The sequence below is a fragment of the Phascolarctos cinereus genome, unplaced genomic scaffold (assembly GCF_003287225.1).
Source record: "Phascolarctos cinereus isolate Bilbo 61053 unplaced genomic scaffold, phaCin_HiC Scaffold_4;HRSCAF=312, whole genome shotgun sequence".
Taxonomy (NCBI): Eukaryota; Metazoa; Chordata; class Mammalia; order Diprotodontia; family Phascolarctidae; genus Phascolarctos; species Phascolarctos cinereus.
In genome coordinates this window covers 695717863-695742866 of record NW_027555847.1, presented here as the reverse complement: position 1 = coordinate 695742866, position 25004 = coordinate 695717863, and the positions used below count along the sequence as shown (strand labels likewise).

Sequence of the window (25004 nt, the reverse complement as noted above, 5' to 3'; positions counted from 1 at the left end):
AAGGAACAAATCTGTTTGTGTTATACTGTACCTCATAGAACCATAATCTGAACTGGCACCAAAGAGATCATCTAGTTCAGAGGCTCTTATCCTTTTTTGTGTCATGGAAATCCTCCCCTTTCCTCTTTGGCAGTCTTGTGAAGATGGAAAAGGAAGAAAATCAGAATCTGTCCATGAAATGTTAGAAACCTTTTAGATGGTTTCACTGGAGTGATGAGAAAACACAAAACTGAAGGGAGTGGTAAGCAAATAGGCTACAGGAAGAGACCACCTATTTTGAATTTAAAAAAAAAAGTGGGAGAAAAATATGATGATTGTTGGACAGCAAGATCCATTCAAGTTCTTTTATTTCCCTCTAATACAAAGAAAATTTGATCATAATTGACACATCTTCACATTTGGGTTTCCTGGAGAATTAAGCCAGAGATAGTTCAAACAACTTGTCCAATATACAAACTACTTCATCAAGGCCTTGGCCTAGGGGACCACCATGGACCACCAACTACTCACTATGCCACCTGTCTCAAAAAACTAACATTTAACAGAAACGCATTGATAATATTATAGCTGTTTTTTTTAAAAATTAGGTATTAGCAACTAGATATTTGGCAGAAACAAAAGTATGGACATTGTATTTTATACCTATTACTGTACCAAGAGACAAGCATGGATGGGGTTACTATCATCACTGGAGGAGTACCCACATCAACTAGAACCTAAATTGATTTATCTGAGTAAGATGAGCTCAAAAATTATAGATGGTTCTCAAACTCTACTCTTTGACAGCCACTGAGTTCATTAAGATCCTCAAATGCCAAGAAATATTACATGAATTCTTCATTTTCTATACACACACAACGAAATCTAGGCATTCTTTCCCTTCTAAAAATTCCTTTCAACTTTGCTTTCTACTTAAGCTGTTTATATATTTGGTAACAAATAATCAAGGTGAAAAAAGAGATACAAACTATCCATATAAACAATGTATAATACAAATCATGCTAACTGCATAAGAATACAAACTGTCAGGTCAGAGGAGGCAGGAACCCTCACAGTCCAGCTCCTGGGTGGGAAGTCGCTGCTACCAAACCATCAAATTAAATACTTGACACTGAACTAATAGAAATATATTACTAGGGGCAGCTAGGTGGCTAGAATAGAGCTCTGGCCTTGGAGTCAGGGGGACCTGAGTTCAAAACCAGACTCAGGCACTCAACACTTACTATCGGTGTGACCCTGGGCAAGTCACTTAACCCCAGACTCACCACACCCACACTCCTGCCTACTTCTCAGAAACCATGTCAAAATCTATAGTCCAATGGGAACCTTAAAAACATAACCCCAATACTTTAAAGATGCAGCAAGTGACGTTTTCCTAAGATGACATTAATGTTTAATGAAGCAACAAAATTTTGTTTCTTGTTTATTCAAAGGTCCAGTCTTTCTTAAGTTGTTACTTCTTACTTATTCTTTTACAAATAAACTTATCAGAATAGGATACAGTTAAGAGAAGGCTCGAAGAAAAAAGGCTAGCAGTCTACAATTCCAATACTAGTCATTCACCTTTCCCTACCTGTCCTAATGCATAAAACAGGTACAACTTAGAATCTATTTCTTCCAAATTGAGAATAAAAAGTTTCTGAATAGAAGCCAGACAACCTATCACTCAACATATGTGTAATATATGTGCAAATGAAAGAGAATTGTCACAGGGTGCATGCAAAGGGATACATGGATTTTTATATTTCATGATGGTAAACACTCTATAAAAAGGTGACCAAAATGGTTTGGCTTTTAGTGCGGCTCGCAATTCCTAACCCCGAAACTTACATTTTTACCATGAATGTCTTTTGTGTTTAGAAGTAATTATATAATCTTATATATAGAAACCAATACAATATAATAAACTCAAGTCTTTTAAGATTCTGACTATTGATATTCTTGAAAAACTTAAAAAGTACAAAACCGCCTGGCAGATTCACCAAGAATGATTCCCAAAACAACAAGAATTTCAGAAAGTGATCTGTCTGAATTTCATAGGTCTCCATTATTTTGCTACAAAACACATAGCATTTATAAATTCTGGGTCTCACTGAGGTTCAGACAGGGAAATATGACAATGGGAAAGAGGCAAAATGATGTTAGTAAAGGGAATAGGCCTTTTTGAGTACCATGTTTTTAGTTGCTTTTAGCATCAAACAACCTGGCAAAAAATAAAACCCACTAGCACAAAATCTCCCTAACTTCTCAGTCTGCAAATACTATACACTAAAGCATTTGTTTCAAAATAATTTTTAAGACATCTCTTTACACTGATGCGATAATTCAAACCAACAATCAAAATACCAAATACATGAGACATCACTAACAATCTTTCACAAGTTTTTAAATAATTTGAGGATTATTGACCAAATTTGACCAACTGACCAGTTAATGACAAATTTTCAATTACCTATGTTTAACAGGAAACAGGCCATGATTTACTGTCCACAATGAATACAACCACCTTGCTTATTTTAGTCACTAATTTCAGTCTCTTCCCTATGAATATCTACGACCAACAAATGAACAAGGAGAAAAAACTGAGCGATTTAGTATTGCCTCTCTCCCTATCTTTGTTTCTTTCAGTAAACAAATAAAGCAGTAAAAGAAACCTTAAAAAAAAGGACAAAAGGAAAAAAAGAAATCAAGAACTCTGACGGCCACCACCTGATCAAGTCCCTGAGCACGGCAGAGCTGGGTTTGCTCTCTATACTGAGTACTGAAGCCTCTCATTAGAAACAAACTAACAATACTGCTCTGCAACAGCACAGCAAGCAAAGAAAAGAAAAGAAAGGAAGGAAAGAAGCAAGGAAGGAAGAACCACCCTCTGCATGGATTACCTAGCTAATCACAACTGAAAATGGAAAACCATCCTTATATAAGAAGAATAAAATTACTATTCTTTTAAAATGAGAAAACATAGGTAAAGTGCTTTGAAAACCCTTAAGAGCTGTATAAATAGTAGTTATTATTATCATCTACACTGAAATGTGTTGAAAAAAAAACAAGGTGAAGGTTCTCTTTGCAGTGACCCACCATATTTTTGTATTTCTAGACAGGCATAGTGCCTATTAGGCAAGCTTATCTTGCCCCTATTATCTGTCTTGTGATGACTGAAAATATCATGAGACCAAAAATTAAGATTTTTAATCTTCTCCCTCCCATGTTATTGATGAAATTTAATTTTCCAGACTACAAATTGAAATGTATACCACCTGCTGGTAACCCAAAATAAACTTTAATCTACATTCTATAAAATGTAATCATTCACTTAATGTCTAAAATGATTAATCAAGTGAGTTTCAATGATGTATCTAGTTTGTCATTAATCATTAGGGCCCAAGGAACTGATGCAGAAATCCTTAAATATGAAGGAATCTTCTTATCACTTAAGCACCCAAGAAAAAACATTTATAACCAACAATACCATGCACTTAAAAACTTTAAAAGAACAGTTATGTTTTCTTACGCTGTATTGTTTATAATCTTGATCTGCACAGATACGGTGAATTATATCAGCATATCATTTTATATTCGTATGATTTAGTTACACCTACTGTGTGCCAGGCAGCTCTTCAAAGGCAGAAGAAAGTGAATAGATAAAAGTATTTACCTATCCCTTTCCTAAAATGGCACCCTCAGCAATCCTCTGTTAGTTTTAACTACCTCAAAGGAATATATGTATTATAAATGGTTCCCACATTTGAAATGTGTGCCTTTGCCAAAACTTACATGAAAGTGAATTCATGTATGTACAGTTCCAGAATTTTAAGTATTATAATTATTAATGGGGAAAAAAATTACCAAACAGCCCAAACACCAATTACCCTACAAAAAGGTAACAGGAACTAAACAAGATTTGAAGTATATTAGTAATATATTGGGAATCCATGGCACATATCTTTCTTGATCACACATTCAAATTCCATTGGCTCACTAACCAAGAAATTACACTGATAAAGGAATGAAAATCTGACACACAAAAATAATCTAATAAGTGTTCACATTCTTTCAATAGTGTTAACCCCACTTTTTTTCTTCCTACATGAAAACCCATATTTCTCCAAAAACAAAGAAACCCAAACAGCACTCCTGGAACCAAAATAGGGATGTTTACAGAATTAATTGCACTCAACCAATATCTAAGTAAAGGCTTTAAGGGATCTAACTTAAGTTGCATATGTATGATCATTACTTTTTAAGTTGTTCTAAGTATAAGCAGTAGCAAAGAAATCAAATCCCCCCCCCAAAAAAAGTGTGTACTCATTTAGGGGAAGCAAAACCTCTTCCCCAAAAAATTAATCCAGAGAGCTGTGGTTTAGAAACTCATGTTAGTTCTTTCAATTATTTTCCTTCTTCACACAGAGATATCAACTTGAGCAATAATTTTTGTATCATTAGTAAGAAAGTCATAATGGAGGAACAAAGGAGTCTTAAGAGAAAAGGACTTCTCTAACTGCAGTTTACTTGCAAGGAATCATTTTAGGTCTGAACAGTTCTTTCAGTTAAAAAAAAATCAGCATCAAGTCCTTAAACAGGTAAATATCCTCTGTCTAAAGCCCCTCAGAAGTTGGTCCCTTTCTACCTTACAATCTACTGGCCTCCTTATTGCTCCCTTGAATTAAAAAAACTTCCTTCTCCACTTCAGGCATTTTCACTGATTTCCCACCTGGAACTCTTTACCTACTCCTCTTTATCTCCTGACTTCCTTTAAGTACCAGATAAAATCCTACCTTCTTGGAGAGAAACCTCTTCATTCCCCCTTAATTCTAGTGCCTTCCGTTTGCGGATGATCTCCAATTCATGCGGCATACATATCTTGTTTGTAAATTGTCTAACCTGTTAGACGGCGAGTTCCTTGAGATCTAGGACTTTTGTTTTGTTTTTGCCTTTCTTTGTACCCCTGGGGTTTACACAGTTCCTGGTACACGGCAAGCTGTTAAATACTTGTTAACGCGACACCACCTACAAGTATAGCTTCCAAGTGAACCTCTCCTGATCACATACTTAAATAACTAAACCGGTGGGAATTTCCTTTCCTTGCTTTTGTTCCATTAGGGTTGTGGAAAGTAGACCTTTTCTCAAAGAGCTATTGGGCAAAAACCAAAACTATGGAGAGAAATCTTCCGGTTTTGCATATTCTTCCAAAAGAAAAACAAATTATACGTTTCCCAACAGAAACTTCAACAAATATTTACTGCCCATACAACAATAACGATAGTTTGACCTTTGAGAAACCCAATTTGAACATCTCTGACAAATGAAGAAAAGCATCTATAAGCCCTTCTGCTCAGGTCTGTGCCTAAAGAGTGTTGTAGAATTACTTATACTTAGACCTAGACTGGTCTGTTTTCAGTACTAGACACCGAGCTTTCTGGACCCTCCAGGCTCGCTCTTCTGCGAACTCCATGTTCAATACTAAATCTGTTCGGGCCCCGAGAATTTTTAAACACTTCTGCTACAGAAAGAAGTTGCTAATATTCAACTTCTAAAGGTCAATGGGGCTAGTCTTCTAACCTTCCCCCATCAACACGTGTTCAGCACAAACTTCCGGGTGCAGTTACAATTGGCTGCGGAATTCAACGGCCAAAAACCTTGCTTCCTTTGACCCTGTTTTCTTTCCCTTTCATTCTAACAAATTCTCTTTTTAATAAGCGCATTCCAAAATAAAAGGCTCCCACGTTTAAAAAAAAAAAGGTTCTTCCCTAACATGGAACTTCTCCAGAAGAGAAGCTAAAGCTAGTTGGGTGTCCGCAAGCATTTCCCCAAGAGAAGCACAAAGCAGGGATGCAAGGGGGAGGAGCTGCACGCCGGGGTCAGAAGAAAAACAATCACCAGGGTTCCCGGACACCCGCGAGTCCGGGCCCTTCAGACGCACCCGAAGCCACTCCCCCCACCCCAGCAGCCCATCGATTTGGGGAAGTTTCAGGGCTCGCGGAGAGCGGCACATCCCCGTCCACATGCCCCCGGCGCCCCGGCCTCAGCGGCCGGCGCAGCTGCTCCCCACACCTGGACCCTCAGGGTTGGGGGGAGGGGAGAAGAAAGAAGGGATGCCCCCTACCCAGCAAGCCTCTCCCCACGTGCCGAGGCTCCCCCTTTCTGACAGTCACGACTAAGAGACAGGAAGGAGGCTCCGGCCCCGGGAGGTTCGTGCAAACCCTCCTCCTGACCCCTCCGGGCCTTTGCCCGAGGCAGGAGGGTTTCTCCGACGACACCCCCCCCCGACCTTTCCCTCCCTGCCAGAGCAGGGACAAGAAGACCGTAAAAGCCAAGAGTGAGGAGGAGGTCAAGCCCAGACCCTTCGTGCCGGCGCGGTCCCGGGGCCGCAGCGCGGGGGACGCAGGCCTGCGCTCCCCCTGGCCGTGCCTCAGTTTCCTCTTCTGCACGGCCGCTCCCTCGAGCCGGAGACCAGACGCCTCGCGGCGTGACCGGAACGGGAACGGAGCCGGCGAGGGCCTCGGTGGGAGGAGGAGCGAGCGGCCGGGGCCGTGGCTCGCCGCTCCGGTCCCGGCGTCAGGCCCCGGGCCCCTCAGGAACCACAGCCGCCGTCGAGGGCTGGGGGAGGGGAACGCAGGGGAGGCTGCCCGGGCAGGGAGCCGGAGCCTAAGGGCACTCACCTTATCCTCAGGATCCGGCGAGCCGGCGGCGACGCGAAGACTGCGAGGGCTCGGGGGCGGCGAGGCTGCAGGAGCGGAGGCGGCGGCGTCGGCGGCTGCGTCCGGGTCTGCCTACCTCCCCGCCGCCATCTTGACGCCCCTCCTCCTCCTCCTCCCCCTCCCCCCGGCACCACCGCCCCCCCTTCCCGTCCCGCCCGCCCCGCGAGGGGTGGGGAGGGGCAGGAAGGGGGCGCGCGCGCGCCGACGCCGCTCCACGTGATTTCCGACCGGGTCTCCGCCCACCCTCCTCGCCCCGCCTCTCGCCGCTGGGAAAGGGGAAGGTGCCCCCCCCACCTCCAAGAACTCCCACCCCCAGTTCCCCAACCCCCAAATCCCACCGGCCTGGAACCAGTGGCTGGATCCGAGAGAACTCCGGAACCAGATGGGTCCATCTCTTCGGCCTAAGGATGGGCGAACGGTAAGGGGGGGCGCGTTTTCGAGAAGGGGGAGGGGGGTAAGCGAAGGCCGCCTCGGATAGTCACGTGGCTGCCGCTTCCGACGACGCAGCAGCAGATCTCGCGAGCATTCCCTACACCCTCCTCCCCTTCCCAGTTTCACCACGCTCTTACCACCCACTGGCTTCCCCGAAAGTGTTGCCGGGAAGAAGGTCACAAACAGTGCACAGCGCCATGAGAAGGTCTGCTAGCGCGCAGGCGCACTCCGGCCTCATGGTTCCAACTCAGCTCTTCTTGGTCTATTCCACTTAAAAAGCCTGAGTCGTTCGGTTCCCACGCTTCCCGTGCCTACTGGCGGGAACTTGTGCCCTGCTGCGAGCGCACCCGTGTATGCCCACGCAGGGCTGTACATGCAGACAGTGAAATTTATTTGGGGCCTCTGCTTCGGGGAGAGGGAGGAAGATACTTCTCCCTACCACCACCTCTCCTAGGCAGAAGACACCGGGGTAAGGGGGTCGGGTCCCACCACTACCGGCCGGCTAGAATGAATGGAAGCTTCCTCAAGGGCTGTGACCGTCCAGCCTTTGTGCTCAGCACTGTGCCTAGCTACTATATCCAAAGTACACGGGACATACCAACCCTAGGCTAGTGTTGGTAAACCTACATTTGAATCCTGGCTTAGCTACTTCTTACCTGGGGCAAGTCTCCCTTTCATAGTTTCAGTTTCCTTATTCCAAAAATGAAACCAGACTAGAATCTGAGTTGTTATGAGACTTTGTCCAACTGCTGCCTAAAGAGAAACTTCCTCTACAGCACAGTCCATGCACTTTAAAAATATGTAGTATTCAATTTACAGCACTATAATTGATTTTCTTAATCATCCTATGTATTTTATATATTTAAAAACATTATTCTGAGAAAAAGTTCCTGGCTTTCCCTGCAAGACATTATATAAATTCTAGCTTGCTATTAAATTGAATATTACCTGGAAACAGATTGTGGCTTGGAGTGATCAATGGGGAAAAGAGGAGCTCATCAACCTATATAGTTGGGAGTCTACTGAACAGCTGTGACTGTTGATATAGCCCTTTTATCTGGAGGTGATTATGACAGATTTTTGAACAACAGAGTGAAAAAAACTGGGTTCCAAAGGTAGACCATCTCCGTTTGAATAATATGGGAGAGAGCAGAAGCTGGGAGTTGAGGGAAATAGGGACAGTTCCGTGCTGGGGAGATGAAAATGGAGAGGTATTGTGCTGATTTAAGGGAAAAAAAAAGAGGAAAAGGACAGAGTTTCCCAACTATATAAGCTGGTGAGTATAACCAATATTTGGGGGAAAATGATATTCTATATTGTCAAATGGATGCTTTGTGATTATATAGAAAAAGGAACAATGACCACTAAGAGCTAGCATGATTTCACCAAGACATTACAGACTGACCTTTTGTGTGTGTGTGTGTGTGTGTGTGTGTGTGTGTGTGTGTGTGTGTGTGTGTGTGTGGCAATTGGGGTTCAGCGACTTGCCCAGAGTCACACAGCTAGCAAGTGCTATGTGTCTGAGGTCTCATTTGAACTCAGGTCCTCCTGGAGTCACCAGGGCCAGTGCTCTATCTACTGCGCCACCTAGCTGCCCCTCCTTATTTCTTTTTTATCAAGTTAGTGGTAGATCTGTGGAATGCTACCAGAATAATCAAATGTTTTCCTGAAATCCAAATATTATCTTTGAGGATAAGATGGAGAGCTATGAGGTACAGTAAGTATAGGTGAATTCAGAACTAGTTTAAGAAGGGGACCCAAAAAACAGTCATTAATGGAATGACATCGATGTGGAAGGCCTTTAGTTGAGTGCCCCAATGATCTGGCTATTTTTTGGTCCTAAGACTTATCTTGGATGAAGGCACAAGGAATGCTTAGCAAATCTACAAAAGAAACAAAGCTGGCAGAGTTGAAAGACAGTCTAGAGTTCAATATGGGGGAATATAAGGACCCAGCCTAGTGGGATGAACTATAATAGAAATAACCATAAGCTAGAAGACAGTTCATGTGAAAAAGATCTGGGGAGCTTTAGTGTCCTGCAAGCTGAATGAGGCAATATTTTGGCATGCTAGTCAAAACCTAAACTACTGTAAATCTTAGGCTGCATTAAGACAAATAGTTTACAGAACAAGGGAGTCAGTCACTAGTTTCATCACACTCTACCCTGGGTCAGACATCTGGAGTATTATGTATTCAGTTCTGGGTGCCCCATGTTGGGAAAGACATCAACAACAGGGCATTCAGAAGGGAACAGCCAGAAGGAGGAAGACCAGGATTGTAAGGGAGCTGGAGACTTATATACAGGGATTAGTTGGAAGAACTGGGGATGTTCAGCCTGGGGAAGAAAAAACTTGGGGGAAGGTGACATAGATAGCTTCTAGTCTTAAAGGTTTGTAAGCTTGGAATTACCCTCTACTATTATAGAGGTCTGGAGCCTAAAGCCAGGAAGGCTTGAGTTCATTTACTAAGGCCTTGGACATTTACTAGCAGTGTGACCTTGGGCAAGTCACTTAACATCTGTCTGCCTCAGTTTCTTCATCAGTAAAACTGAGTTAATAATAACATCTTACCTCCCAGAGTTGTTAGGATCAAATGAAATATTTGTAAAGAGCTTAGCACATACATAGTAGGTGCTATACAAAATGTATATTCCCTTTCCTCCCCTCACTGTTCTTCACTCACTCCGTATTTCCAAATCAACTGTCAAATCTTGGGATTTCTACCTCCATCTCTCGCATCCATAGTCCCTTTGTCCCTCTCATTGCAGGCCCTCCTCTCTTGCCAGGACCTTTGCTATGGCTTCCTAATCTGTCTCTACACCTCTCTCATCTACTGTCCAAGTGGCTGCCCAAGAGATCTTCCTTCAGCACAAACTTGAGTGGCTTCCCATTTCCCACTTATGAACTCCTCTATTTGGCATTTTAAGCCCTTCACAACCATCACCTCAATCCACCTTGTAAGAGGAAGCTAGCTTCACTATGCGCATAGCCTGACCCTTCTCATACCCAACACTCGGGCCCAGCTACCTACCCATGGAGGCGCTGTCTCCTGTCCCTGCCCCTTTGCGCACTTGTCCCCCACGTTTGGCACGCACTCCTTCCTCATCTCTGCATCACAGCATCCCTCTTCCTTCAAGACTCAGAAGAAGCACCATCTTCTACGTGAAGCCTTTCTCCATCCCCTCTATTGCTAATGTTCTTCCTCCTACCTGGTATTTATTTTGTATATATGCTTTATGTACCTCTTTTGAATACTCACACTCTTTCTCCTCTCTGTCTTTCTCTTTCTCGATGGAATGTAAGCCCCTTGGGGGCAGAGACTGTTTCATTTTTGGCTTTAGATCTCTCAAACCTAGCGTATAGCAGGCATTTAATAAATGCTCATTGAGACATTGAAAGACTTAAGAACACTAATCAGCACAGTGACCAACCCACAATTTCTGAAGACTCATGATGAGCCTTTCTCTCCTCCTCCTGATCAAGAGAGAGAAGACGGAGACATTTCTTGGACGTGGCCAAAAGTGGGAATCTGTTTGCTTGACTATACAAGTTTATAATAGGGTTGAGTTTTTTCCCTTGCTTTCTCCAGTGAGGGTGGAGAGAGGGAGAGAAGGTAGATCATCATGAAAATAAAATACAATTTAATTTTAACACATGCTTGTCGATTAACATCTGTAAGGCTCTCTTAGACTTGTTCTGTGTGGTATGAGGGTAAAACTAGGAACAATGAGAAGTTTACAAAAAAACCAAAAACAAATCCAGGTTTGATGTCAGGAAAAGACTTCCAATAGTTGGAGCCATCCAAACAAACATGGAAATAGACTGTCCCTGGAGGGAACAAGTTACCTTCACAAGTTCAGGCAGGGAGGTGAGATTGCCATCAGCCTGGAACAGCTCTAGTTTGGACTGGATGGTAGCTGAGGTCCCTTCTACCTTGCAATCTACAATAATAAACCAAGTAGTGGTTTGGGGGGTTTTTGGTGAACTTTACAATGTCACAGTTAATAAACACTTATTATGCCCTTACTATGTGGCTAGGCATGTGCTAAGTGTTAGGAAAAAAAGAAAGACAGTTCTTTACCCTCAAGAAGCTTACAAGAGAATGGGAGAAGACACACAAAAGAAAGCTTAAAAAGGAGGCACATGTCTGAAGGAGTCAGAGAAATCCAAAATGAGTGCAGCCAGGTAGGAAATGAGATGTCTGTTCTTCCCCTCCTCCTTAAAAGGAAGTTGAGAAATTCCCCCAGCAGTTAAAGGGAAAAAGGGCACTGATGAGTTGTGAGTACCAAGGCTGAATAAATCTTGCAAGCTGATGAGCTTTCCCAATGATGGGTTTACTGGGAGGCTTGGGAGAGAAAGAAGTCAAAGAAGACCAAAATGGGTGGGAAAGATTTCTTGCTATTCTATAAACTCACCTCTTAAGCTGACTTCTGACCAGAGCCCAAGATCCTGGCCTATTCCTGCCTCCCTCCTACTGCTGGGAAAGGGGAAGGGTCCATTCTTTCCTCCCCTACACTACTCCCAGGCTCTTCTTTCTCATGATTTTTCCTATTGGTTCTAATTCTTCTTTACAACATGACTAATGTGAAAATATGTTTAATAGAAATGTATATGTAGAGCCTATATCGGATTGCATGCTGTCTGGGGGGGGAGGAGAATTTAAAACCCAAAATAATATGGAAGTGAATGTTGAAAACTAAAAATAAAATTATTTTTAAAAAAACCACAAAAACCATTAAAAAGTTAAAGAATAGATTGGGGGGGGGATGCTTAGTATTTTTTTTTAAAGGGGGCCAAATAAGTTTGGGAACCTCTGTTAAAAGCTTTTCTTCACGTGATAATTAAGGCGTAGAATCTTAAACTAGCCCGTGGTGGTGTTTCACATGACACTTAAAAAGGAATTATTTTTTCCTGAATTCTGATAGTCATAATAAGAAGAATGGCTGATATCTGAAGTTAGCAAAGCGCTTTATATGTATTACCTCATTTGATCCTGAAAACAATCAAGTGAAGTAGGTGCTATTATCATCCCTATTTTACAGATGAGTAAACTGAGGCTTGCCCATACTGATAGAAATCTACCTGGCCAGCCTCTCTGTGAGGGAGAAGTATAACAGTACGTGCCAGGCAGCACAAACCATCTTACCTCCCACCCTGGTGGAGACACGCTGGGACCCTGAGTCCAAGAACCCTAAGAATAGCAGTGAACCCTAGACTCCTGTTTCCAGCTTCCAGTCTGGCCCCGGGGGGGTGAGGGGGAGATGTTACCTGGCAACTCTGAGAACTCAGCAAAGTGCTGGCAAGTGGTTCCGCATTATCGGTAATGAAGACATTTTTATTAATGGAAGTGACAAGTTCAAGAAGAGGCTGAAGCCCGATTGAGCTCAGGTCCTCCTGACACCAGAGCCAGTGCTCCATCCACTGCGCCATCTGCCTGCCCCTTAGGAAGCGTTTATGAAGCTCCTGCGCTGTTCCAGACACGGTGGTAGAGGCTGTGCTCGGTTTAGTTGGGAAGAGAAAAGTATCACACTTCACAGTATCAAGTAATAGACTACGAGTACAGTATTTCGCCACCACGCTCTTTTTTTTTTTAAGGCTATACATGTATGATCATATTAAACATACTGCCACATTTCACATGAAGGAAGAATCAGAACAACAGGGAAAAGCCATGAGAAGAAAACACAAAAAACAACAAAAGAGAGCAAATAGTATGCTTCGATCTGCACAGTTCTCTCTCTGGATGTGGACAGCAAGCCCAGGAGTCAAGAGGACCTGAGTTCAAATCCAGCCTCAGACACAACACTTACTACCCGTGTGACCCTGGGCAAGTCACTTAACCCGACCGCCTCACCAAAAAGAAAAAAAAAAGCTAAGTCTAACAAAGCCATCGAACAATGTTGCTGTTATACTCCCTTTTCTAAGACGGTCAAAAATAGTGTTGGGTCCATAAACTGAGAATTGGAACATGACAAAAACCTGGCAGAGTCAGAGAGAAGAATCTCTGACTTAGAGCTGGATTGAATTGTTAAGAGGCCACCCAGTCATTTTACAGATGCAAAAAAAGTTAAGATTTGCCCAGAGTCTGGTAGAGTCATCAATAGAATTCAATCAATCAACATTTTTAGGCACCTACCGAGGCCTAAGCACTATGCTAACACTGTAGAAACAAAAAGAGGCCAGTCCCTGCCCTCAAGGAGCTTACAATCTACAACATGCAAACAAATCTATGGGAAGAAAGCTATATACCGGATAAAGAGGAAATAACTAAAGGAGGGAAGGCATTAGAATTAAGAGGGGATGAGGAAGGCTCTCGGTAGAAGGTAGGATTTTACTTGGGACCTAAGGAAAGCCAGGGAAGTTAGGTCAGTAGTCCAAACAGGAGAGGGAAGAGCATTCCAGACACGGGGGACACCCAGAGACAGCCTGGAGCTAGGAGATGGAATGTCTTGCTCGAATGGCAGCCAGGAAGCTAGTGTCACTGGAGAGTAAGGTGTAAGAAGACTGGACAAGGAGGAGGGGGGCTGGCTTATGGAGAGCTCTGAATGCCAAACAGAGCATTGGGCATTTGATCCTGGAGGCAATAGGGAGCCACTGGAATTTACTGAGTAGGGGGGTAATCTGATTAGACCTGCTGGTCTCTGGTGTTGTAGTACTAATGAGAAGTACTGTCAGAAGACCGTGAAAATAATCCTGGCTCACACTGAGGGCGGTGGTAGAGAAATGATATTAAGAACTTCATAAGACTCTCCTCCACTTGTCACCCCTGCCCCCAATATCATTCTACACTCCAGTACTTAGGGACTTTGATCCAAAGGTGGGGGAGTCAATGACGGGGGGAAACATATGGGACAGTAGCGTTTAAGGAGAAAGAAATGAAGGAGACCAAAGGCTTGGAGATTATAGAAAAGCCTTATACCTCTGCACGGTAAACACTTCCCTCCAAAGAAGACTTGGAAGGTGCTGGCCACAGCAATCACCAAATCACAAAGACTGACTGTCCACATTTTAATATAGGAAAATATTTATTACAGATATGAATTGTTCCCAAGTCAGCTGTCTGTGCACAGCCTGTCAACTTGTCAGAGTGAAGATTATAATTTATGACAAACAAGAAAAAATAGCAACCAGAAGAGATGGTATGCATTTAAGAAGATTTATCGAAAATGGGAAGTGCTGACCATAATCATTTCATCCAGAAGTTAAACCAATGCAGATTAATTGCTACAACAAGGAGATCTAAAGGGGCCAGAAAGCACCTTAGTCAAGAAATATCTAACTTAACTTGCTGAATGTTTGCTGCATACGTCACACCAGCCAGCAAATGAGTCACCTGACCATAGGAGACTAAGGGAACCCCCTACCACCAGCTGGCTACTGGAAGAGCAGCCCCCAACCACAAGCTAGGCCCTCCCTGCTCCTTAGCCAACAGGTGGCTCAGCTAAATGCCAAATGCCCAAGGCAACACTGGGTTAAAATATAAACCACTCTGTAAAATCTTACAAAGGAGGATGGTGGACAATTATGAGCAATATGTCTCAAAACAGAGAGAAGCACTGGAGGGTAAAACCAGTCCAAGGAAAGCTAACTAAGGTCATTCAAAGATTAAAACAGAAAAAGCACTCCAAACAGAAGAAAAAGGGAAAAGATCTGCAGAAACTAGTATCACAAATTATTTTTCCATCAAGTATGGTGGACCCTAACATCACAGCCTCTAGAATCTTCTAGATGAAGCAGAAATGTCACTAAAGAAAATACAGCTGGGAAAAGCAGCCAAACTGGATCAGGTGTCTGTAGAGAAGACGTGGGGGAAGCAATACCAGAGGGAAGGCATGGAGGGAATAAATTACAAGGCATCTGAAGAAAGGGAAGCAGCCAAGGGGCAGAAAATGGCTTAAGCCTTGACGGGGGGGGGGGGGGGGGGGGGGGGGGGGGGAAGGGCCACCATGCAAACAAGGACAACCACCTATAATCCTTCACTCACTTCCAGGATGTTCTACAAACAAGTCTCAGGCCATCCTCCACGCTGGAATCCTCTCCCTCTGCTTGGACTACTGATGGCTCTGGCTTCCTTTAAGTCCCAACTAAAATCCCGTCTTCTACAGGAAGCCTTCCCAGCCCACTTCATTGTAGAGCTTTCCCTCTGTTTATCATCTCCAGTTTATCCAGTACATAGTTTGCTTGGCATATTTGTTTGCTTGTGGCCTGACACATTTAGACTGTGAACTCCCTGAAGGCAGGGACTGTCTTTTGCCTTTTTTTGTATCCCCAGAGCTTAGCACATAGCAGACTTATAATAAATATTTATTAACTATTAACAATCATTTAGGATTAGTTACACACAAACTGAAGGCATGTTCATTGAGGGTATTAGCAGGAAACAAGCAGTTCTCCAGGTGACATATGATGGACCATATCGTTACCATCCCACAATTGTCTAAAAGATGTAGAGAATGGAAGTTCCCATTGTGTTCAGTGTTTCTTGATGCTCTTTTACAACCAGGTGTCTCCTATCCATTATCAAGCTCATTCAAGATTTCTTTGAAAGCCTAACAACCGAAACCCACCGTGTTCAGTGACCCTCTGATAACAGTTGGGGAAGGCATACAACGGAGAAACATGTGGTCCCCAAGTGTTGGCCTCCAGGACAGCACCACGCTGGGGAGAGAACTCCTCGGGGAATGGGGAGTTCCTCCAGACACTCGATCCCTCCTAGAAGGGAGCCATAACCATTCAAAGCAGTGGTAGCAAACTCAAAGAGAAACAGATCCCTTGGACACATGTAACTAACTTATCTACATTGTATATATATTTTTTCTTTTGTTAAACTTTTCCCAATTACATTTTAATCTGGCTCCTCGGCACTCAGGAGTTTTGCAGGTACATGGGGTGATAAGATTGACACCTCTGATTCTAAGGAAAGACAGAAAGGGTTAAGCATGTATGCTGCCTGGACTTGACCCTAATCTGCAGGTACACCTCACAGAGATTGTCCAACAGCATGTCCATCCAGTAGATTATACAAATGGATCTAGAGATGAAAGGTAAGAGAGCAGGACAGATGACTGGGGAAATTTTAAAGTACTTTTACCGACCCTGAGGTTCCTGTAACAGCAAAAGCCCATCTTTTAACTTCCAACATTTTGTGGGCGTAACTTATAACAGCAAGATCTGGAACACTAGGGCCTCTACAGAACTAAAGATGAGGGTGCATGGTGAGTGTAAAGGATGTCATTAAAGATGGGCCAACCGCGGGGCCCAGGGAGCTCCTCCCGCATCGTGGGTGTGGGGAGTCTGGGGATGCCCCGGGATGACCCGTGGGGAGGCCCTGACCAAGAGTCACAAAGGCTCTGCAGGCAGAGCTTGATGCCTCTCTGAGGGGATCTGAGAGTTCTGCCCTGAGCAGTGCTGCGCAAACCAATGGGTGGCTGTGCTGGGATCTGCCAGTGCCTGGCTCACCTGTGCTTAGCATCCATTTCCAGCACTTAGCACAATGCCCTGGCACAAGAAAGTGCTTAATAAATGCTAACTGATGAACCGCTTTTTCTGTAACTTGAAACCTATGGTATTGCCCAGTTAAGGACCTGCCCCAGGTCACACCTTCAGCCTATTTCAGAAAAAGAAGTTGACCCCTGGTCCTCCAGACTGAGGGGCTGGTACCTGCCATTTACACATTACGTCAATGTTTTGTTTAGTTTGTTTGTTTAGGCAATGGGGTTAAGTGACTTGCCCAGGGTCACACAGCTAGTGAGTGTTATGTGTCTGAGGCCAGATTTGAACTCAGGTGCTCCTGACTCCAGGGCCAGTGCTCTATCCACTGCACCACCTAGCCGCCCTCATGGCAATGTTTTATAAAGCACTTTTCAGGAGTTTTGGGGCTTGTTTTTTCACTTGAAGGGATAAAAATACTTGTAGGACTTCAGGTGAAGTAAGACTTGTTCAGGGTCACTCACCTAGAATCAGGGGTGGAATTGGAATCCCAGTCTTCCTGAGTCCAGCTGGCCCTAACTCACTCAGCATTCAGGACAGAGGTCAGAGTTTGTACAGATCCCATCCAGCAAGAAGCCAGGTATCCATTGTCTGTGCCTTGGACCACAGTTAGCACTTGATAAAGATTTGGTGAACTGAATCCTTTGCAAGGGATAAGGAGACTGCCTGGGAGAGTGGACAGAATGCAGGTTTGGGGCTTTCAGGAAGACCCAGATTTAAGTCATACCTCTGACACTAGCAGTGTGACCATGGGTAAGTCTCTTGACTCCTCTGGGCCTCAGGCAACTCAAGACTATGGACTGTGATCCGTAAGTTTAGCAAAAAACTCAGACTGATGCAAGAGTAAACTGACCTCATGGGGCAGCTAGATGGCACAGTGGATAGAGCACCGGCCCTGGAGTCAGGAGGACCTGAGTTCAAATCCGGCCTCAGACACTTAACGCTCGCTAGCTGTGTGACCCTGGGCAAGTCACTTAACCCCATTGCCTAGCAAAATACAATACAAAAAAAAAAAAGAGTAAACTGACCCCAGGCAGCTTTTCCATTCATTTTTCCTTTCTGTGACGGTAGCTAAGTAACATCAATGTAACTCCCTCCACTACTTCTTATCCCACACACCTGGCTAAGGCTCTAGAAACCGCTGTTATTTTGCTTTTGGCAGAACAGCTGAAATCAAGTATTTATTCCTGGACATGGCCAAGCTTCCTGGCGGCTGAAAAGCAGGGCTACTGGGCTGTTGAGGTGGCTCTCCTGTCAGCACCTAAGGTTGCATGACCTTCCTTTGCAGCCCAGTATGAGATAGTGGAGAAAAGGCCTGGACTTGGCTCAGAAAGCCCTGGGTTCAAATCCAATCTTGGAGCAAGTTCCTTCACCCCAAAGCTCCTCAGTTAACTTACCTGTAAAATGGGACAATAGGCACAGCGTCATCGTAAGGCTCAAATGAAATCATATGATTACAGTCAAAAGGGACCTTAGAGTCAAACGCTTTCATTTTATAAATGAGGAAACCAAGACTGAGGGAGGTGAAGGGACTTGGCCCTGGTCACACAGGGTGTAAGTGTCAGGTGAAATCTGAACCCAGGTCCTCTGACTCCACAGCTCTTTCTGTTGTGCTTAGGCTGTTCCAAAAGTCTTAATGCAGTTTTAAGCCTTTAGTTGGCACTAATGTTGTTATAAAGGGACCTATACGAATAACATAGTTTTTCTTAGGAGGCCAAATAGTACCAAGCAAAATCAAACACCTGGTTTAGACCAGACGACATTACCATGTGTTTTTGTAATAACAGCTTGCTTTTTACAGAGGGCTTTAAGGCTTACAAAGAGTTTTACATGTATTATTTGATTCTAAAAAAAAACCCTAGGAAGTAGGTGCTATTATGATCCCCATTTTGCAGATGAGAAAATTAAGGCTGCCAGAGGTCCCACAGCTAGCAGGTGGTATGGGTGGATCTGAGGTCAGGTTTTCTGACTCCAGGCCCAGGGCTCTAGCCACTTCGACACCCAATGCCTCCCAATGCCTCGTATACCTTTTGGGTGGCCCCAGGAAACTTGGCTTAGGGAAAGCTGACCTGGGAAGTAGTAGGTGTCTCCCTACTACTGCTTACCAACACGGCCACGCTGCCTGCTGTCTTCCAATCCTGCTGGCCAGCAGGCTTCCCACCTTGTCTGATCTTACTGTGGGATCCCTCGCCACACACTCCATTTGCTAAAGTTCTCGAAATACTAGCCTGGGCAATGAGAAAAAAAAAATTGAGAGAATGAATGAGGGCAGATAAAAGGAAGAAATGGTCACTTTCTGCAAAGGTAATCATCTTCAAAATGGTCAAAAAGTCCTTTACCTTCCAGGTTATCTGTGCCTCCAGACTAATTCAAACAGAATTTGTCAAGGGTGGGGCAGAGAGATTTATAAGCTTATTTATAAGCAACAAATAATAAAATGTTTTCTTTTTTTTTCGGCTGGGGTGGGGCTCAACCTGTAATTTCATTGATACAGAGTTTAAGTCCCAGGGAGGAAGCTCCCAAAGGCAAAGAAAAGCAGCAACTTTTAATCTTAACCCAAGGGAGGTACTGAAAGGCTGGGTCTCTTTCCCAGGGCCAAGAGAGAGCAGAGGCAGGTTGGGGAGTGGAGCCATAGGAAAAATGACTGCTAATGCACAGTGCTGAATTGATGGCTGTTCCCAGAGTTAGGGAAAGGGACAAGAACAAGCTCCTACTATGTGCCAGGCATGGCTAAGTGACTTATAAATATGACCTTATTGGACGATGGAAGGGCAGGAAGCTTCGGAGTATGGGAAGGCCGTGAACATACTGCCTCAGATACTTACCATAAATCTGGGTGAGTCACTGGATCTGTAAAATGGACATAATAACTACCACCTACCTGCCAAATAACAGAACTTACGGAAAGCACTCTGCAAACTTTAAAGCACTAGCTACAGCTATTATTATTATGGTGGTGGTGGTTGTTACATGGGCAGCAGCAGAGCTGCAGGGAGAGCCAGGAAACAGAGGTGTGGTAGGCCCAGGTGAATGCTCTTCCATCAGAGCCCGGGGTCACATCCCAAGGGCCCCAACCCTTAAGGGGTCTCAGCTGATGTTTCAAGGCCCTCAGGCCTTGTCAGCTCACCCTTTATACTCTTATCTCCCATTAGTTCCTTTTCTGCACTCTGTGTTCTAGTCCAGCCCAACTACTGGCCAGCTCCCAAACTAGCCCTTCCATTCCTATCTCAGCACGTGCCATCTCCCCCTCAGATCTTGCTGTTCTCCCTCCTCACCTCACCCCGGAGACTCTCGGAGTCCCGGCTTCCCCCTCCTCCTCCAAGGCTTCCAAAGTACTTCCTCCCCTTCTCCTCAGATGGGTCTTGTCTCTCTCTCTCCCAAATTCTTTTATTTGTGCATCATCCCATCTCCCCCGAGGGCAGAGAAGGTTCTCATTTTAGGGCCTGCTGTGCCACCATGGCACAGAGTAGGTGCACAGGATCTTTCAAGTTAGGAAAGCATTTTTCCACTGATCTTTTTTAGGTTACTTCAAAGTTAAGCTCAAACACTAGCACCTACATGAGGCCTTTCCAATGACGATAGTGTTTCCCCCTACCCCACTCTAACCACCAAGCCCTGCTGCTTCTCCCAAGTGATTTCAGAAGCCGCATCCACTTAAAGAACAAAGAATTTCTGATCATCCACAGACCAACGGGTTTGTTCCTTGAAACAGTAAACAACGGCAGTCTTCTCAGAACAAGCACAGCCAAAACCACCCTCTCTGGGCTCCAGTGTTTAGAAGGACTGAGGACTGTTTTTCAGCTCAGGCCGAAACAGACTGGGCAAGGGAGCTCTGTCCTTTATTCCTTAGAAGAACAGTCTTCATCACAAACCAGTTTGCAATAAGAATTTTCTAAGAAGTAACATGTTCCTGGACAGAATCACTCTTAAGTCACAGCTCAGAAACTACTTCATAAGACTGAGAACCATCTTGGAGGAAAGTGATGTTCTCCCCAAGAGGCATTTCGTTGTTCTTTTTCTTTCGGTTACTCTTCTTCTCAGGTCACCGGGGTAGCTTATCTGGTCCTTCCAAAAGTCTTACAGCTTTCAATTACAAAGTGATTCACTGTCCTCTGATTTTAGGGCTGGGGCACCAAGGTCAGAGATTCTGAACCCTCTTCATTTGCTTTTCTTCTGTCACTGAAATAAATGGATGGCTCAAGCTCCCTGTGAGGCGAGGCTCCAGTACACTGCCTGTGTGACCTTGGGTAACTGGCAGCCTCCCTCGGCCAGTTTCCTCACCTGTCAAATTCAGGAGTTGGGCAAGATGACCCCCAAGGTCCCTTCCAGCTGCAGAGCTAGGATCACAACAGAGAGGCCTTTCTCGATGTCCCCTAGCCATTAGTGTTTCTCCCCCACACCCACAGACCACAAGTCTAGAGTTGTAATGGGCCTTTGAGGTCCTTGGATCTGACATCTCATTTTACAGATGAAGAGAGTAAGGCCCACAGAAATGCTTTGCCCAGGGTCACACAGCTGTTAATGGTCTGAGGCCCATAGGAACCCAGCTCTGCTCCATTCACTCCACAAAGCTGTAGCAGGATTTGTTTAAGTATCCCTACGGCCTGACACATAGTAGGCTCATAACTTGAGTTGGTCTGAATCATTTCCCTGCCCTGAGAGCAGACAATCACTGCCAGCATCTACTCAAAAAGTGTAGCTGCATGAGATAAGTCAGCTCCACAAGTCTTTGTGGCCACTCGGCATGGACAGGGTCTCCTCACAGGGAGTGCCAGCCTGGGCATTGGAAATTGTTCTGGTGATGTATCTCAGAGAAATCTTTTTCTTCTGTGCTTCCCCCTCTGAGGGCACCCAAAAGAGGAAGGGAAAGGAATAAGAAAGTCTCCATTCCAGCCCTAAGTCAGGAAGTAGCTCTGAGAACTAGGATATATTCTGTCCAGTTAAGACTGTCCTTTCCTTCCAATGAAGAACTTAGCAGATGAGTCTGTCAAGAGAGGCAATGCACTTGTTAGGATTCTACATACAGAGTGCACTTCCTACTCTCCCCACTAGGGCAGACCTGGACCCCAGCCTGGCAGGGTCCAAGTACCTAAAATGCTCCCATTCAGGAGTCTTCTAAGTCAGGCAGGAGTCTGTCTATAAGCATTTATGAAGCTCCTACTGTAGGGGCAGCTAGGTGGCAAAGTAGATAGAGTTCTGGCCTTGGAGTCAGGAGGACCTGAGTTCAAATCCAGCCTCAGACACTTGAAACTTACTAGCTGTGTGACCCTGGGCAAGTCACCTAGGGTGACTGCCTCACCCCCCCCCAAAAAAAGCTACTACTGTGATACCAGGCACTGTGCTAAGCACTGGAGATACTAATAATAATAATAATCCCTGCCCTCAAGGAGCTTACGTGTCAGGTGCTCAACCAGCATTTATTAAGCTCCTACTGTGCACCAGGCACTGTGCTAAGTGCTAGGAATATAAAGACAGGCCCTGCCCTCAAGTTCACTGTCTAAAGGGGGAGACAACATGCAAACAATTCTGTACAAACAAGACAGAGACAAGAGAAGCTGGAAGTAATGGATAGAGGGAAGAGGAGCATGCAGAGGGCTGCTGCTGCAGCTTCTTCCCTGCTCCTCCCCAGCCCCCACCCAAGGTGGGGGTAGAATTTTCCCCAGTGGTATTTCTGAGTTGAGATCACAAGTGCGATGAGGAGCAGACACCTCCCTCCTCTAGCATAAGGAAGGGAGGCTCAGTACAGTGCCACAAACATGGCTGTGTGGGAGACGGACCAGTCTTCCCACTCCTACAATACACTGGTCACAGATCCCACAGATCCCTGGGTGTTGGCCCCTACTTCCAAGACCTAGGCTACCGGTAATGAGGGGTTTAACCGAGACAACAAATAAGTGCCTTCTGTGAGCAGATACCAACTAGAACTAGAGGAGAGACAGTCACTGGCCTGGGGGAACAGTGAATAGATGGGGTCACAGGCAAGAGAGCATGACAGCAGGGTGCAGAATGAATCTGGAGGGATTTGGTGGAAAAAAGCTCTGGACTTGTCAAGAGAGTGATTAAGGGCAAGCCATTTCACTGCTTGGAGCCTCAGTTTTCTCATCTGTCAAATGGGGATAATAATGCCAAGGGACATTAACTCACAAGGTGGTTGTATCAGCATCAAAACATGGGAGGGAACGTACTGTGTATGAGTACTTTGCGAACCTTTGCCAGCCAATTCTTTGTCATTATTTGAGGGGGGAAGAAACTCAAGACAGGGAGATGACTTTGGCAGTATTCCTATAGTCCGCAAGACAAGAAATGAAAGAAGGCTTGAGCTCTTCACGGGTATGGTGCCCCCAAACTAGAAGACAGCGAGAGAAGCCTTCAAGGCCAAGCCTCTCAGTTTACAGAGGAAGAAGCTGAGATTCCCTTCTGGCCTTCCTGCCCACCCCCCACCCAGCTGTGGAAAGTGAGCAGAGGCCACAGCCACATTGTAACGCCTCCTGAATGCACAGCAGGAGGTGCCCCAGCTTCCAAGGAACTGACAAGTCTAGAGTGAAACACCATCCCAAGGAAGACAACCCTAGACAGAGGGACTTCTGAGGCTCCCATGCATCAGGATGGCTACCTATTCCATTGCAGCAGCAAGGGGGTGCCACAGTGCACAGGGCCTGGAGTCAAGAAGGCCCACAGTTCAAATCCAGCCTCATACATTTCCTACCTGTGTGACTGGGGACATGTAGTTTGCCTCAGTTTCCTCAACTGTAAAATGAGGATCTTAATAGCACCTACTTTGCAGGGTTGTTGTGAGGCTCATGAGATAACACTTATAAATCACTTAGTGCGTTTAATACTTTTGAGCACTCACTTGTTCCTATCTTTCCTTCCTATCAATCCCAAATTTACAGAAACTCAGAGCAGGCAACCAAAGTAGCTTTAGAAGCTGGGCACCGGGATGCAGACACAAAAAACTGAGACAGCCCCTGGCCTCCAGGACTTTACACCCCCTGCCCATGCAGACCAGAACTGGCATGAGCCCAAGATAGAGCAGGGACAGGGTAAGGGACTGGCCCAAAGGGACACTGCCAGTATGCGTCAGAGGCTACCAGACATAGCTAGACATACGGTGTCCCAAATAAAGATAGTTTGTGGAGTGGAAGAGAATCAGGAAAAGGTATGAGAAGGTAGGCTTTGTTGAGCCGAGCGCTGAAGGAAACCAGGCGATTCCAAAGAGAGGGGAGAAAGGAGAAAATTCTGGGGCTTCCTCAGTGCCTGGGCAAGACTAGGTGGTGGAGGAGACTAACGTATAAGACCAGAAAGTTAGGAAGAGCCATACAGGGATTTCAATATCTGAGGATGTAATTTATTCTGGAGTTAATAAGAAGCCTTTGGAGTTTCTGGAAGGAACCTAATGGGTGGCAGAAACCAGATTACACATGAAAAAGAATCCTCTCTCCAACATATTAACAAGAAAGGTACTGAATGTTCTGGAGGTGGAAGAAGTGGGTTCACATCCCACCGTTGGCATTACCTGGCTTAGTAAAACTTGAGCAAGTCACATGACCATCCTGTGCCTCAGTTTCAACATCCGTAAAACGGCCTTGGAAGCCTCTTCCAGCTCTAGATCGCTGACCCCCAACGGTGACGTGGGGCAGCCCGGAGGCAAGCCCCGATCCAATTTTGGGGCAAGCGTTAATGCTTAGGAACTTCTTACACATACCCCAAATCCGCCTCGATACAACTTCTACGTTTCGCTCTGGGTGATTCCCTCTAGATCTACTCATTCGGTCCAATTTTCAGCTGAAGTTTCCAGTGAGAAGGGTGGGGTGGGGGAAGGAACTGCCCCAAATACTGCCCACCACAACAGGCGCTCAATCCAGTGGTGCTCAGGAATTGCTAATTAATGCGTGCTTACCTTGCACACGATCCCAGAAGAACAACAAAAAACGAGCCAGGCTTCCGATCGCGAAAATAGAGGAGCCGAGGGTCAAGGGGTCAAAGGGCAGCCTCCGGCCAGAAGTGCAGAGACCCCGCAAGAGCTCCCACGCTCATTCGCTTGTCCCGCGGCGGCGGCGGAGGCGGAGGCGGAGACGACCAAGCGCTCACGAGCTCTCAGCCGCACTCACTCCAGCGCCGTCTGGTTCTGCTGGGCTGCAGAGCTTCTATAAACATCCCCACTGCGAGCAACTTGTCACGGGGATGGGCGGAGCCTAAGTTCTTCCAATCGCAGCTCGCACTTCCTTCCTCCCCGGCCAATCAGCGCGCGGAGAAGGTAAATTTAAACCCCCCTCCCCCCTTCAACTGGGATCTGAAGCGAGGAAGCGTTTGTAAGAAAGTGCAGTCCCCCAGGAGGCTGGGGGAGGGCTTTTCCTCCGGCTGCAGCCTATCAGAGTGCAATCTC

General features: G+C 45.3%; 1 protein-coding gene across 3 annotated transcripts in view; it reads right to left on the bottom strand.

Annotated features, from left to right (window-relative positions):
* Positions 1-24707, bottom strand: part of SBNO1 (strawberry notch homolog 1) — a 67276-nt gene extending 42569 nt beyond the window's left edge. For 2 of the 3 annotated variants that reach the window (XM_020970314.2, XM_078154262.1), the window contains exon 1: positions 6660-6743. The gene's annotated coding sequence lies outside the window, so the exon portion shown is untranslated. Of the gene's footprint in view, positions 1-6659; positions 6744-24518 lie in introns of those variants that run through there. The other variant, XM_020970315.2, reaches the window with a different exon arrangement.
* Positions 24708-25004: the final 297 nt, after the last annotated feature.